Source organism: Pelophylax lessonae, assembly GCF_965119305.1.
Source record: "Pelophylax lessonae genome assembly, chromosome: 1".
NCBI lineage: Eukaryota > Metazoa > Chordata > Amphibia > Anura > Ranidae > Pelophylax > Pelophylax lessonae.
Genome location: NC_138768.1, coordinates 874,794,697 through 874,807,376, shown reverse-complemented (window position 1 = coordinate 874,807,376; position 12,680 = coordinate 874,794,697). Strand labels below are relative to the sequence as shown.

The 12,680-nt window shown below is 39.5% G+C and overlaps 1 protein-coding gene across 1 annotated transcript in view; it reads right to left on the bottom strand.

Annotated features, from left to right (window-relative positions):
* LOC309545654 (olfactory receptor 2A12-like) overlaps nucleotides 1-12,680 on the bottom strand; it is a gene marked incomplete at both ends in the record, with an annotated part of 487,251 nt that overhangs the window by 311,233 nt on the left and 163,338 nt on the right. The window lies entirely within an intron of this gene.

Below are 12,680 nucleotides of genomic sequence, written 5' to 3'. Positions count from 1 at the left end.
TGTAAATAATACTAGCCATCAAAAGAAAAGTAGTTGTGGGTGAGAATGTATTCCAGCATTTTGATTATGAAATTGTTGAATGGTATGTCATGGAGGCTTCCTTGGCTCAGGACATGTTGAACTGCGGTTAATCCCTTGTTGTGCGGTATATTGTTGTACAGCGACTCAACATATTTCTTCACCTTTCACTTTATAGAATATGGTGGTGTTTGTTCCTTGATAAAGGCTATTAGTGCCGAAACGCGTCGGAACCCCAATTCTACAACCGGGAATCACGACTTCAGTCTTAATAAGTAAAATGGTTCATAATCATTTGTAAACCTGTAACATGAATTATTCATACCATTCTGCTTTTTTTTGTTTTTTCTTCACCTTGCTATATGTATGTGTATATCTTTTAATAAAATTGACATAGTTAACTTTTGCCTACAAAATCCCACCTTTCTTTTCTTTGGCCTGAGGAACCAAACCTCCCTTTTTTTGAATGTACTCAGGGATGATGGCAACATAATCTTTTCTGTATATCTCTAAAAACCACTCCCAGCAATATATAATCAAATAGTGTCCAACAAAAGTGTATTAAAACAGTATTTAGAGGGCCAAAGGGTTTTCAAGGAACCACAAGTCCCAGCAGGTAGGTCCCAGACACCAAGGTGAGATGAAAGGAGAGGAGCCACACCAGGAGAAAGGGGTCACCAAGGAAGCAATATAGCAGCTTACCAGAATGAATGGGTCACCCAAATTAATGGATAGACCACTGTAGGCTTGATGTTATTACAATGGAAATCCACCAGATGTCACTCCTCCAATATTAGACGACTTACAATCGGCAATCGATCAGCAATCGATGGTATATAAAAAATGGTAACAGGGACATAGTGTAACTCTGTAAAAAGCAATATATTAATTAAAATCACAAGTAAATACACTCACATTTATGAAGGCATCATACAGCATGCATATAATATCGATCCCAATGCAGCGGCGTCTCCCAGCACACTATCATCAGAAAAGCCACCCCTGACGACATCATACGTATGACGAAACCGGTCGGGCGGCATCGGACGTGACGAGACCACGCCCCCACTAGCTGGCTTTTCTGATGATAGTGTGCTGGGAGACGCCGCTGCATTGGGATCGATATTATATGCATGCTGTATGATGCCTTCATAAATGTGAGTGTATTTACTTGTGATTTTAATTAACCACTTGCCGACCGAGTACGGTAGTACTACTGCGGCAAAGTGGTTCGTTATCGTCTGACGACGTAGTATTAACGTCGTCAGACACTCCCCCTTCTAGGCGGCGCTTGCGCGCCGCCGGAGGCTCGCTCCCGCTGTTTTCATTCACAGCGGGAGTCGGGCCAGGGGAGGAGCAGCGGCGATCGCCGCTGCTCTGCCCCGATCGCCGGGGATCTAGTGTGGAGATCCGCCCGCTGTGTGTAAACACAGCGGGCGGATCTCCATAGTGACAGGGAGTGACAGATCGGACTGTTCAGCATAGCTGGACATCCGATCTGTCCATGACTCACACAGTCACCTCCCCCCCTACACGTCAGTAAGCACCAGGCATACATTAACCCCTCCCTCTCCAATAAAATTAACCCCTTCCCTGCCAGTGTCATTTTTACAGTAACAGTGCATATATATAGCACTGATTACTGCAGTAATGTCACTGGTACCCCCAAAAGTGTCAAAAATGTCAGTCAAGGGTACGATCAGTCCACCGCAATGTCGCAGTCCCACAAAAAAAATCGCAGATCGCCGCCATTACGCGTTAAAAAAAAACACCAAAAATGACAGAAATCTTTCCCTTTGTTAGTAAACGCAATAACTTTTGCGCAAACCAATCAAAATACGCTTATTGCGATTTTTTTTACCAAACATAGGTAGCAGAAAACAAATTGGCCAAAAATTTTTTAAAAAATTGGTTTTTACATCTTTTTTGGGGGGAATTTCATATAAAAAAATGTTAAAAATATTGTTATTTTTTCAAAATAAACGCTCTTTTTTTGTTTATAGCGCAAAAAGTAAAAATCGCACAGGTGATCAAATACCACCAAAAGAAAGCTCTGTTTGTGGGAAAAAAAGGACGTAAATTTCGTTTGGGTACGGCGTCGCACGACCGCGCAATTGTCAGTTGAAGTCGCACAGCGCCGAATCGCAAAAAGTGGCCTGGACGGAAGACAGCAAAATCCTCCGGTGGTAAAGTGGTTAATATATTGCTTTTTACAGAGTTACACTATGTCCCTGTTACCATTTTTTATTTACCATCGATTGCTGATCGATTGCCGATTGTAAGTCGTCTAATATTGGAGGAGTGACATCTGGTGGATTTCCATTGTAATAACATCAAGCCTACAGTGGTCTATCCATTAATTTGGGTGACCCATTCATTCTGGTAAGCTGCTATATTGCTTACTTGGTGACCCCTTTCTCCTGGTGTGGCTCCTCTCCTTTCATCTCACCTCGGGTCTGGGACCTACCTGCTGGGACTTGTGGTTCCTTGAAAACCCTTTGGCACTCTAAATACTGTGTTTTATACACTTTTGTTGGACACTATTTGATTATAATGGGTTGGTGAAATTCTCGCGCTGTCACTCTATATAACTCCTTAATTCCTTTAATGCTGCAGGTACTGTTATTGGTAACCTACACAATCCAGAAATTTATAGCAGGGGGGAGTACCGCGCTTTAAAGGTGCTTAGTGCATGCTATTCATATAAATACATTTACTTTCAGTGCTTTCAAATGTTAATAATAGTCCCTTGTACTAAAATTATATAAATATTCTCCAGTGCATAAATATTAACATTTAGAAAAAATTTTCATTAATATCTCTCAAATATAAAATATTTCTTATAGGTGATGTAAAATTTGTGCTATAAACAATCCTTAAAATTTATTATGAAATTGTGAAATAAAGTGCCAGTGATAAAGTATATGCTTTTAAGCTTATAATAAATATATAATTCAAAAGTGATAAAGTGCCAAAAGTGTCCTTATATTACACTGAAACAAATATATAAATAAGGTTGTGTATATTCAAACGCCTTTTCTTTCCCAAAATTCATGCAGGTGCTCTTCCATGCAGTGGCCACTAGGTGTCCTAAGCGCTCACCTCAATTGCCTTTATAAACAGCTTTGTATTGTATCATATGTGGTATTTCCTCCTTTTCTATGGTTAATGGATCCGGCCACTAATCGCCACAATCTTTCCTTTTTCAAACGATATTCCAAGAGGTATGTGTGGAGCCTTTGTATCTCCAAAATAAATGGGGCCACAATAGTGAAGTGCCGTTTGGTGATTTTATTAAAGCAGACTTAAAATAACAGACTCACATTTTCCTTCGTCTTTCCAAATGCATAACACTCGTATTGCCGCTACGTCACTTCCGGTTTGGCGTCCTACGCGTTACGCTGCGTGCCCACACAGCTTCTTCCAGGGATACCTTGCCTACCATTGTGACGTTCTATTTATATCACTGAAGCCGGAAATGAGCTTTCCGCCATATTTGTTTCATTAGGAAAAGAAACAAATAGGACAAGGGGTATTTAATTTGAGTGAAAAAACTTTAACACAAGAAGAACTGATTGTTTTAGATAGGGGGTTGAAATATGCCCCAAAGAAAAATTTAGACAAATTTGGCACATATATAGGCATTCAGAAATATGTGAGACAACTGAATGTGAAAAAGTATATTTTAAGTAATCCGGTTAGATATACAACAACTACCACATCCAGACAATCAGTAAGACAAACAACAACTACCTCAAATAAAGATGATATCCAACATAGCACTTTACGAAATAAATCAGTTTTCAACCCACAGAATAAAGATAATAAATTTATAGGTGTTTTTAAGGATTTGGTTTTAGAAGATGTGAAAAATTTGAAGATAAACAAATACGAGGAATCCAGAGCAATGAAAACAGGCCTCAACAAATTAAAAAAGAGGAAAGACATAGTCATAAGACCGGCGGACAAGGGAGGAGGAATTGTGATTGTGACGAAAGAACAATATGAAGAACAAATGACTGAAATGTTAAGAGATGAAAACACATATGAAATACTATCTAGTAATCCTCTTGGAAAATACAAAAAGGAACTGGAACAATTGATTCATCTTGGTTTAAAAAAAGAAGTGTTAACGAAGAAAGAAGCTAAATACTTATCACCAGAGGCATGCAGAACCCCAATAATATATACAATCCCAAAATTACATAAGAACAGAGAAAATCCACCCCCAAGACCGATAGTCAATGGAATAGAGTCCTTAACAGCAAGATTAGGCCAATATATAGACACGTTTTTACAACCGATAATACCAGCTACAACAGCTTATGTGAGAGACACCAAACACATTCTTCAAATAATCGAAAATCTACCTCGGTTTGATAGGAATGTATATATGGCAACCATCGATGTCGCAGCATTGTACACCATTATTAACCACACTGAAGCATGCGAAGCAGTGAAATGGGCATTAAGGAAATACACTAATTTGGTATGCAAGCAAAGAAAATTTATAATTAAAAGCCTAGATTTCTGCCTGAAGAAAAATTATTTTTGGTACAAGAAAACTTATTATTATCAAAAAGTCGGAGTAGCCATGGGTTCGAAATTTGCTCCAAGTGTCACGAACATTTTTATGTCACAGTGGGAGGAAGACAATATTTTTAACAACATCCCAGAGGAGATTATTTTATACAAGAGATTTATTGATGACGGACTGATTTTATGGCAAGGGAATAAAGAAACTTTGATCGAATTTTTAAATAAATTAAATGAAAATGATAAGAACATTAGACTGACATGGGATATAAGCAATCTGGAAGTAAAATATTTGGATCTAGCTATCATACAAGAAAATGGAAGGATTATTACAAAGACACATTTTAACCACTTTACAACCGGAGGATTTTGCTGTCTTCCGTCCAGGCCACTTTTTGCGATTCGGCGCTGTGCGACTTCAACTGACAATTGCGCGGTCGTGCGACGCCGTACCCAAACGAAATTTACGTCCTTTTTCTCCCACAAACAGAGCTTTCTTTTGGTGGTATTTGATCACCTGTGCGATTTTTACTTTTTGCGCTATAAACAAAAAAAGAGCGTTTATTTTGAAAAAATAACAATATTTTTCACATTTTTTTATATGAAATTCCCCCCAAAAAAGATGTAAAAACCAATTTTTTTAAAAGTTTTTGGCCAATTTGTTTTATGCTACATATGTTTGGTAAAAAAAATCGCAATAAGCGTATTTTGATTGGTTTGCGCAAAAGTTATTGCGTTTACTAACTAAGGGAAAGATTTCTGTCATTTTTGGTGTTTTTTTTTTAACGCGTAATGGCGGCGATCTGCGATTTTTTTTGCGGGACTGCGACATTGCGGCGGACAGACCGGACCCCTGACTGACATTTTTGACACTTTTGGGGGTACCAGTGACATTACTGCAGTAATCAGTGCTATATATATGCACTGTTACTGTAAAAATGACACTGGCAGGGAAGGGGTTAATTTTATTGGAGAGGGAGGGGTTAATGTATGCCTGGTGCTTACTGACGTGTAGGGGGGGAGGTGACTATGTGATTCATGGACAGATCGGATGTCCAGCTATGCTGAACAGTCCGATCTGTCACTCCCTGTCACTATGGAGATCCGCCCGCTGTGTTTACACACAGCGGGCGGATCTCCAGACTCGATCCCCGACGATCGGGTAAGAGCAGCGGCGATCGCCGCTGCTCCTCCCCTGGCCCGACTCCCGCTGTGAATGAAAACAGCGGGAGCGAGCCTCCGGCGGCGCGCAAGCGCCGCCCAGAAGGGGAGGAGTCCAGTCACGTTAATACTACGTGACTGGACGGGAACGAGCCACTCTGCCGCAGTACTATTACCGTGAGCGGTAGTAGAGTGGTTAAAGAAGTAGATAAAAATAGCTACCTGCCAATAAACAGTTGTCATCACAATAATTGGTTATTCAATATTCCAAAAGGGCAACTCCTAAGAATAAAAAGAAACTGCACAAAGGACCAAGATTTTGAACAACAGGCAGACATTATAGGCAAAAGATTCATAGAAAAGGGCTATGAAACAACATTTATAACAGAAAAGATCAATGAAGTCAAAAAGATTGAAAGGAAAAATCTATTAGAAGATAAAAACAAAACTCAGAGTAAATTTATGGAAAAATTACCTATAGTAATGGAGTACAGTATGCAACACAAGAAAGTGGAGAAAATAATAAAAAAACATTGGCACATCTTAAAGAGAGATAAACACCTGAAGGACACATTACCGGAATACCCAGCATTTGTATATAAACGGGCACCAACCATCAGAAATATGATAGTGAAAACAATTATGGATCCACCCAAAGCACAATTCACATTCTTTACAGGAAAGGGATTTTATCCATGCAAAAGATGCTATGCATGCCTCCATACAAAAAAAACAAAAGGAAAAATAGATGAATTTAAATCCACAAGAACCAACACAACATATAAAATAAGAGATTTCATAGGATGCAATACAGAAGGAGTGGTCTATGGACTGGAGTGCAGTTGCGGTCTACAGTACGTAGGCCGCACCAAGAGATTACTAAGAATCAGGATAAAGGAACACGTGAAAAACATTGAAAATGGCTACGATAAACACAGTGTATCCAGGCACTTTGATAAATATCATCGAAGGGACCCCACACATCTGAAATTTTGGGCGATTGAACCATACAAGAGGCATTGGCGAGGAAGTCATAAAATCTGCACGTTAAGTCAAAGGGAATCATACTGGATTTATACATTGGATTGTTTAACACCAAATGGGTTAAATATTGAATTTGATGTAAATTGTTTTATAAGTAATTTTTAGAAAATTATTTTAGGAGGATTTTAATCTTTTAAATTTTAGGAATTTAAAAAAAAATAGTGGATGTTGAACATAGTAAAATACACCTCAAAAAGTCCTAATATATATATATATAAAAAAATAAGTATGAGTATACAAAAATCTGATAAGAAATAAGACATAAGGAAAAAGTTGGAAATATAAATAGAATATAATAAAAATGAAGCATAGTAGAAGTAGGTCCAGAGAAAATACAAATATAATATAATAACAACAGGTCATTATAAGGCTAAGTGTAGATTTAAGATAAAGAAGAATAAGAATAGACTAAATTTAATGTATAATGATTCATATAATTGCATAGTGATTGTATATAATACTATATCATTTGTAATGTAGATTCGCCAATACATCACTTCCGGGTTTTTATTCAGATATATTTGGGTTTTAAATACAGATTTTAACGTTGATTATAATGAATAAAAGGTTTTTAATGGGAAAGGGGTGTTATGTAATATTAACTTATTATTTATAGACTTATATTGAGAGAAAGGGAGTAAGGGGAACGATGTTGTAAAAGACTCCAAAAAAAAATGGCCATAGCACTACTTCCGGTCCCGAGTAAATCTTATATAAACAACAAATATGGCGGAAAGCTCATTTCCGGCTTCAGTGATATAAATAGAACGTCACAATGGTAGGCAAGGTATCCCTGGAAGAAGCTGTGTGGGCACGCAGCTTAACGCGTAGGACGCCAAACCGGAAGTGACGTAGCGGCAATACGAGTGTTATGCATTTGGAAAGACGAAGGAAAATGTGAGTCTGTTATTTTAAGTCTGCTTTAATAAAATCACCAAACGGCACTTCACTATTGTGGCCCCATTTATTTTGGAGATACAAAGGCTCCACACATACCTCTTGGAATATCGTTTGAAAAAGGAAAGATTGTGGCGATTAGTGGCCGGATCCATTAACCATAGAAAAGGAGGAAATACCACATATGATACAATACAAAGCTGTTTATAAAGGCAATTGAGGTGAGCGCTTAGGACACCTAGTGGCCACTGCATGGAAGAGCACCTGCATGAATTTTGGGAAAGAAAAGGCGTTTGAATATACACAACCTTATTTATATATTTGTTTCAGTGTAATATAAGGACACTTTTGGCACTTTATCACTTTTGAATTATATATTTATTATAAGCTTAAAAGCACATACTTTATCACTGGCACTTTATTTCACAATTTCATAATAAATTTTAAGGATTGTTTATAGCACAAATTTTACATCACCTATAAGAAATATTTTATATTTGAGAGATATTAATGACATTTTTTTCTAAATTTTAATATTTATGCACTGGAGAATATTTATATAATTTTAGTACAAGGGACTATTATTAACATTTGAAAGCACTGAAAGTAAATGTATTTATATGAATAGCATGCACTAAGCACCTTTAAAGCGCGGTACTCCCCCCTGCTATAACTATTTGATTATATATTCACTTGTAATCTTTTTTATGGACTATATTTATTTTTATCACTTATGTGTTTTTGGACTATATTTATTTTTATCACTTATGTGTTTTTGCACAATCAGATTATTTCATTAATTGGTATTTTATTTATGAGTACATAATTATGGCACAAATTCTTTGAGGATATTTTTGTTTGCGCTACACATATTTTTATTATTATTGTTTTGGGAATTTTTTCTATGAATCCTATGTGTGCTGCTTTCATGTAGTTTATAATTTATAACATATATATTTTTTTCACATTATTAGCACGGAAATTTTCCCACTGATAGAAGGCTGCCATCTAGTTCTGGAAGATACAGCACTTTCTTTACAAGGATACTGTGCTTGTCTCCTTGTGGTGTAATATAGTTCAGGAAGCCCTGGCCTTTACCTTCTGCAGTAATGCTTTTCCCATTTGCTGGGAAAACATTGTCTTTTGCACTGTAATCAATGTTTGTGAAGAAGGTCTCATCGCTAGTCATGTGGCTTGTTGCACCAGCCACTTGGCTTGCTGCTCTGTGTCACTTTAAAGTTGCTGCTTCATGAAGTGTCTGCAGTTTCCTTTGTGGCTGCTTCGGCTATTTCTTTTGTGGATAGCTCTAGATTTCGCTGCTCTGCTTTCCAGATAGAACAGTCCTTTTAGAGTGACCGATCCTTTTACAGCGAAAACAGGCTCTGCTTTCTTTGTTGTGCTTTGTGCCTTTGTACATCTTAAGAGCTTTGTCATCATGGTGCATATTTTCTTTCCTTCTGTCATATTCATCAATTAATATGCCTTTGACATAGTCTAGTGTTGGCTCTCGTTCGGATCTGGTTTCTAAAGCATTATTAATAGAAGTATATGTCTCTGGAAGGCTGCAGAGGAGCAGGGCAACAATATGGCTATCTTTGATGTCCTCTCCAATGGCACGCAGCTTCTCTATGATTTCTAGCATAGCATTCACGTGGTTACACATTAGACTTCATTCCCTGATGAAGTCACGTGCTGTGACGTAACGCGTAGGGCCCCGTGATACCAGAAGTGAAGTACATACGAGCTCGGCGCTCGTGGATGTCGAACCTCTGTATTTGTGTTTATGTGAGAACATCTGTTGCTTTTTAATAAACTATTCCCAAAACTTATTATACTGTGGAGCCTTCTCTTTTTTTACATCTGAATATGGAGCGAATCGGATGATAAAGAGAAAGATACCCCAAAGGAACTACATATGTTGTGTAAGAACAGAGATTACCTACCACTGAGAAAAACCTCTTATGCTGTTACCTTAAGGTGAGCGGCTTGTACACCCATACAGTAGTTGCATGTTGCACTGAAGATTGTATGATTTATTACAGGTTGTCATCTATTTCATAGCTTGGATTCACAATGTGTTGACACAGAGACTGTTATTTTATATCACTGTTATATTTGAACCGTGTGCTGTCACTTACTTTACAGCTTGGTTTCACAGTGTGCTGACACAAGATTGTTGTATTTTATTTTAATTCAGTTTATTCATTTAATCATTTTATTTAAATTTTAGACATATATCACAGTGATTTGTTATTTATCACCATCAAACTCACGGTGATGGGGACACATGTATATCAGGACCATTAATATGAACGGTAGATATAAATTTGATGCATTTCAATTCATGAGGTTTATTTCAACATTTATTAGCCGTACCTTGGAGCGTAACATTTTTTCTCACTTACACATTAGCTGGCCTTCTTCTAGTCTCATGTTATACAGGTTTCTTAGCAGAAACAGCTTGCTGTTTAGGCTTGAACACTCATGCAGTTTTTGTAATGAAGTCCACATACCTTTGGCCATTTTTTCTGTTCTTATGTGGATAAGCTGGTCATCCTCCACTAGTAAGCTTATGGTTGCTTTTGCCTGTCTATCTCTTCTATCCCATTCCTCCGTCTCTCTGTTTGTGAAACTGTCTGTATTCAACACTTGCCACAAGTCATCTTTGCTGAGAAGCATTTCTAGCTTAAACTTCCACAGCTGGTAATTGTCATTGTTCAGCTCTGCAATTGCAAGCTTCAAATCTGAACAGCTTGTCATCTTTCAGTAGCTTGTATACAGTACTTACTGACTTGTAGTATTCTCTCCATGGCCTGGGCCCATAACCTATTGGCTGAGTATTGAATAGTGATGGGCCGAACAACCCCTGTTCGGTTCGTACCAGAACATCTTAAACAGGGAAAAAGTTGTAGCGAACATGCAAACTCTATTAAAGTCTATGGGACACGAACATGAAAAATAAAAAGACCTAATTTTAAAGGCTTATATGCAAGTTATTGCCATAAAAAGTGTATGGGGACCTGGTTACTGCACTGGGAGACATGTATCAATGGAAATGTTTTTCTTACAGGAGCAGTGATTTTAATAATGCTTAAAGTGCACTTCTTGCTGCATGTATGCGTTCCTTGATGAACCAATCGAGGGCGAATACTGCTGTGCAAGATGTGAGCGACTTGTTGCTCTGGTAGACCAGATCCTGGACCTACAGAACACAGTGGCAACACTGCGTGGCATCAACAACCTGGAAAGGAGCTTGGACATTGCCTATCAGGCGCTGGTAGGGGCCAGCATAGAGGAGGGAGGAACAGAGGAGACGCAAGCAGCAGAGGTACGCAGCTGGGTGACTGTTAGGAAGGGTAGAGGGAGGAGTGCCAGGGAGGCCAATCCTGAGTTGGTACACCCTAACAAATTTGCCGAGTTGCAGGTTGAGGGGGATATCAACTCAGGGGTGGCAGAGCTGGAGAACGTGCCCTCCCCCAGCTGCCAGGGGGGGGTCGGCTCCAGGAAGAAGGGGGGCGGTAACTCAGGAAAGGTTAGAAAGGTTGTGGTAGTTGGGGACTCAATTATCAAGAGGACAGAGAGGGCAATCTGTAAAAAAGATCTCGTGAACCGAACAGTTTGTTGTTTACCGGGCGCCCGAGTTCGGCACATCGCAGATCTGGCAGACAGATTGATGGGGGGGGCTGGGGATGACCCAGCGGTCATGGTGCATGTGGGCACTAATGACAAAGTTAAAGGTAGGTGGAGGATCCTTAAGAACAATTTCAGGGACTTAGGTAATAGATTGAGGAAAAGGACCTCCAAGGTGGTTTTCTCTGAAATACTGCCTGTACCTCGAGCCACACAGGAGAGGCAGAAGGAGATTAGGGAACTTAACAAGTGGCTGAGGAATTGGTGTAGGAAGGAGGGGTTTGGGTTCCTGGAGAACTGGGCTGACTTCTCAGTCGGCTACCAGCTCTTTAGTAAGGATGGGCTGCACCTTAATGGGGACGGTACAGCTTTTTTGGGGAGAAAGATGGCCACCAAGTTGGAGGAGCTTTTAAACTAGGAGACGGGGGGGAGGGCTCAGAAGTAGAGTCAGTCAGGAGGGAGCAGAGGACTGAAGGCAGCTGTAGGGTCAGCAGCGACAGTAGGTCCACAATGTCAATTGGCAGGTCTGTGCGGGAAAATCTCAGACCAAACAGGAATAAACATAACCGCCAATTGCGCTTACCTTCCGTAAAACTAAGAGGGGTATATGCTAATGCCAGGAGCCTAGCTAATAAAATGGATGAGTTGGAAATATTGGTACATGAGGAGGACATAGACCTTGTGGGAATAACAGAGACTTGGTTCGACCCCTCACATGACTGGCTGGCCAATATCCAAGGGTATTCGGTGTACCGGAAGGACAGGGTAGGAAAAAGAGGGGGAGGGGTATGTCTCTATTTCAAGAACAATATAAAGGTGATAGAAAGGAGTGACATTATGGATGGGATGAGCATGGATTTAGAATCTGTGTGGGTTGAACTCCATAGGGAAGGAGAAAAGGGGAAAGTAATTGTGGGGGTTTGCTATAGGCCACCTAACCAAGGGGAGGAGGTAGAGCTGGAATTCTTAGCACTAATGAGTAAAGTGGCAAAATTGGGATCAGTCGTCATATTGGGGGACTTCAATTATCCCGACATTGACTGGGACGAGGGGACTGCACACTCACAGAAGGCCCGCCTATTCACGGAAACCTTACTGGATAATTACATGTCACAGTTGGTGAATTCTCCGACTAGAGAAAATGCAGTCCTGGATCTATTGATCACTAATGACCCAGACCTAATCTCGCAGGTAGGAGTCCAGGACAATCTGGGCTCTAGCGATCACAGGATGATCACATTTAGTATAAATAACAATATAACAAGGCAAGTGGGGAACATAAGAACCCTAAACTTCAGAAGGGCAAACTTTCCAAAATTGTACTCATTGATGGAAAGGGTAAACTGGGACCAAACCCTGGGATCCCTGACCACAGAGGAAAAATGGGAATGCTT